This window comes from Arachis ipaensis, chromosome B10, assembly GCF_000816755.2.
Source record: "Arachis ipaensis cultivar K30076 chromosome B10, Araip1.1, whole genome shotgun sequence".
NCBI lineage: Eukaryota > Viridiplantae > Streptophyta > Magnoliopsida > Fabales > Fabaceae > Arachis > Arachis ipaensis.
The window spans coordinates 19,013,697-19,018,389 of NC_029794.2; positions in this window are offsets into that span (position 1 = coordinate 19,013,697).

Sequence of the window (4,693 nt, forward strand, 5' to 3'; positions counted from 1 at the left end):
GATTTTGTAGGATCACTTGTTGAATAAAAGATTAAAATATTTAAAATAACTACTATATTTATTTAGTGAAATCCAAAATATTAAAACTTTTAGTATATACTAGTTATATACTAGTTATTAAGATTCAACAATAATTTGAATTCTATCATATAAATATTTTATATTAAAATATTAAGATTCAACAAGTGATCTCACAAATCGATTTTTTAATTATTGAGTTCTATCATATAAATTAAACAATAATAAAATTATAATTTTAAAAAATTTAAAAGATTTAAATTTTAAAATAACTACTATATTATTTAGTGAGATTTAAAATATTAAATTTTTTAATATATAATCAACAATAATTTGATAAATTCGTTTAAATATAAAAATTTCACTATAAAAAAATTACAATTTGAAAAGGTAAAATTTTAAAATACAAATGACAAAATAATTTTATAATAATTTAATTATTTTTATTATTTTATGTAAAGAGAATTTTGTTTATTAAGGTCTAAAAATAATATTAAAATTAGTACTATCAAAAAATATTTTAAATTTAATATTATGAAAAAAATTAAAAAAATTATATAAGGACTAATTTGATTAACTTTTAAAATTTTAGGGAAGAAAATGACTTACGTTTGGATTTTCAGTGACTATTTTGATTATAAATAACCTTTTTACATATCAAATGACACGTGGCGTGCTAGGTGTCACTGACCTGACACGTCAACCAATCATCTGGTGATACGTGGCATTTAATGTGACACATCATCATGCTACGCGGCACTTAACGTGACACATTGACGTGGCAGAAATTGGCCGATTAAGAATTTATAATAAGAACAGCGTTGCAAGTACAGTTCTTAACCGACTAAAATCTGCTTATCAATTTAGAAAGGGTTGTCACAATTTTAGAATAAGAATACTGGGAGTAGAAATTTCAGGTCGTCTCCCAACTAGTTGACAAAAGGGTGCTATTTTATTAGTCAGGAGTTTTTCGAAAAATTTTAAGAGTTGGGGAACAGGAAAATAAATAATTTTTATTTAAAGCAATGAAAATTAGCGAGAGAATTTATATAATCAAATAAAAGCCTTGACTGGGGGCAGATTAATTGGAAGTTCTATCCTTGTTAGATTTTCCCAAGTGGAATAGCAAGAGGTTGTTGTTTTCACTTAGTTAACCCTTACTAAATAAAGGAAAGTCAAATGATTGAGCTAACTCTTATTCGTAAGTCCTAATCCTCTCCTTAAGAAAGGATTAGCGTTAGTAAATAGAGAGTTAGCCAACAACTTCCAATTGAACTAATCACTTGAGTATTCCAACTCAAAGGTCTCCTTTTAATCAACCCCCAAGTCAAGTTGGGAGTCTACTCCATTGACATGGATACAACGTTCACAGATATATAAGAAAAAGACATGATAATTTAAATAAACTAGGAACTGAAAATTAATTAAAGGTAAAAATAATTCTTTGCATTAATAAATTCCAAAATGCAACATCCTTATCTGAACAAGGTTGATAAGTAATCAAAAGAGTAAGGTAATAAGAAAGCAAACTAGAATAATAGCAACTTCAATGGAGGTAGTGATTCTTCTTAATATCCAAAGCAAAAGCATAAAAAACATCAAACATAGAAATCTATGAATGTAAAAGAAACCTAGAGGAAGTAGTAATTTCTCTCTAAGATTCAAAACTAAAACTAAAACTATGCCAATGAGAATGTGTATTAAGTCTCTGCTTGTCCCCTGGCTCTAGTCTGTGCTTCTGGGCCGAAAATTGGGTCCAAACTCAGCCCAAAATCGCTCCCAACATTTTTTGTGATTTCTGCAGGTAGCGCATGTCACGCGTACGCGTCAGTCACGCATACGCGTCGCTGGTCAACTTCGCGTCTCACGCGTACGCGTCAAGCACGCGCACGCGTCGTCGTGCAAACTCCAATTCTCGCGCACGCGCGAACCATGCGTGCACGTCGCTTCTCGCTGGTTGTCTCCTTTATTTCTTGTGCTCTTTCCATTTTTGCAAGCTTCCTTTTCATCCTCCAAGCCATTCCTGTCCTATAAAGCCTGAAAACACTTAACGCACAGATCACGGCATCGAATGGTATAAAGGAGGATTAAAAATATACAATTTAAAGATCTAGGAAGCGAGTTTTCAATCATAGAACAAAATTAGGAAGGAATTGTAAAATCATGCAATTGTATGAATAAGTGTGCAAAGACCTGATAAAAATCACTCAAATTAGCACAAGATAAACCATAAAATAGTGGTTTATCAATCTCCCCACACTTAAACATTAGCATGTCCTCATGCTAAGTTCAAGGAGACAAAAAGAATGAATAAGGGAAAGTCAGACTCATGAAATGCAACCTATATATGAATGCAACTATATACTAAGATGTTTCTATCTACTTATTAGTTAAAAATAAATAAGTTCTTCAAGACAAATATAAATCAGATTCCACTAATTCAAATCATACAGTAAAGACAAGTAAACTTGTAAGAAAATAGCTCATGAAAGCTGGGAACATAGAATCAAGCATTGAACCCTCACTGGTAGTGTATATCACTCTTACCCTCTCAAGTGTCTAGGGTTATTTCACTCATATCTTCTATAGTCATGCTTTCTAAAACTTTATTCTTCATCTAACCAATCAACAAATATTTAGTATACCAATGCAAACATCATGAGGTCTTTTCAAGGTTGTAATGGGGATAAGGTAAGGGTGAGGATATATGTATGGTCAAGTGAGCTATAATATGAATCTTTGATTAACCTAAGCTCTCACTTAACACACACACACACACACTCTATATAATTCCAAAATCATGCCTAGCTATCAAAAATTCCCACTTTTGCATCACATACTCATGTATCAAATTTTTCTTTAATTTCACCACATATGCATTGGTCTTTTTATTAAACTTAACATTGGGGTAATTTTGTCCCCTATTTATTTATTTATTTATGTTGTAAAATAACTTTTTTTTCTTTTCCTTTTTTTTTCTTTTTTCTTTTTTTTTATTAAGGTAAAAATAATGAACATGAAGGTAAACATAACATTTCAATGCATATGATTTTTTTTTTTTCTGATTTCACATGATTAGGCACCCATATTCCCAATATTTAAATAAAGTAAAAACACAACACATTGCCATTAACCTAGGTTCCTACAGTTTTCCACACTTAATTAATACACAATCTCTATCTTAAGCTAACCAAAGATTCAATTGGGGTAATTAATTATTTTTCCGCTTAAGGCTAGTGATGTGGTAAAATATAGAACAAATGGGATAAAAAAGCTCAAAGTGGCTAACAAAGATAATTGGAATGGTAGGCTGTTTGGGATAAGTGAGCTAATAACAATTGATAGCCTCAATCATGTGCAAGCATGTAAATACACTAAACAATGGACATATAGAATGAAACAAAGCAAAGATTGCAATCATAGGGAAGAAAACACACAAGAAAAATATTATGGTTAAATAGTGTAACCATGTAATTAAGCTCAAATCTCACAGGTTGTGTGTTCTTTAGCTATAACCTATGTTCCAATTTACAATCTTCAAAAAAGTTTAACACAAGTTTTTTAATTTAAATTAGTGAAATATTATAAAATAGGGTCTTGAAAAGAATTTATCACTTCAACCAAGTAGTGGTAAAATATGCACAAAATCAAACAAATATACAACCAAACATGCAAATGCAACAATTAACAAGGAAAATAAAGCATTGGTGTTGAAATAGGAAATGACTAACCCATGGAAGTCGGTATCGACCTCCCCACACTTAAAGATTGCACCGTCCTCGGTGTATGCTAAGATGTGCAAGTGGATGGGTGGCTCCAACTGATTCCTTTCTCTAAAGAATGTGCAGATGGACTTGTCGGTCATCCCATGTAAACGTCTTCCAGTTTCCTTCCTGGTGGCCATCCTGAAAGAAGAGAAAAGGGAAGAAAAGTAACCCAAAAATAAGGATAGAAGACAAATAAAATATGGCTGGGTTAATGCCAAATAATGAGGGTCTCAATTACATGGTAGCTACAACATACAAGTGAGAAGACAGTAGAAACAAACGGCATATCAATAGTGCAAAAATTGCAACAAAGGGGGAGAGAGTGTGGGTAATGCAAGATAGTATAAGTTGATGTCAATGCAAAAGAAATACCAGTATCATAAAAATTAGCAGTAACTTATGATTAATAACACCCAACAGTTAAGAACAAGTCACGAAGCACCAAAATAATGTAAGAGAAGATGCAACAGTGGAATAAAAACAATTAACACCAATGGTAAAATAAGAAACTTAGAAAAGAAAATAAAACATGCACAAGATTAAAACATACTGAATGAAAGTATGCAAATGCAATAAGGAAAATAGAATGAAAGAGAATAAGGATGAGAAGTTAAACGGCTGAAGAAGAAGTAAGTAAGAAAGGAGAAAGAAAGAAGAAGAAAGGAGAGAAGAAAGAAGTAAGAATTGAAAAACAGGTCACGACGTGTGCGCATGCATCACGCGTATGCGTGAAAACTGAGTTGGCCATTCGACGCTTAAGCATCACCCACGCGTATGCGTGGGTGGTCTGGAAGCAAAAGGGCGCATACGTGTGGGTGATTTTGTGCCTCTAGCACAGTTCTGTCGCAATGGCAGCACAACTCTCGGGTCAAACACCCATTTATACCGATTGCCATGTCCACGTGTGC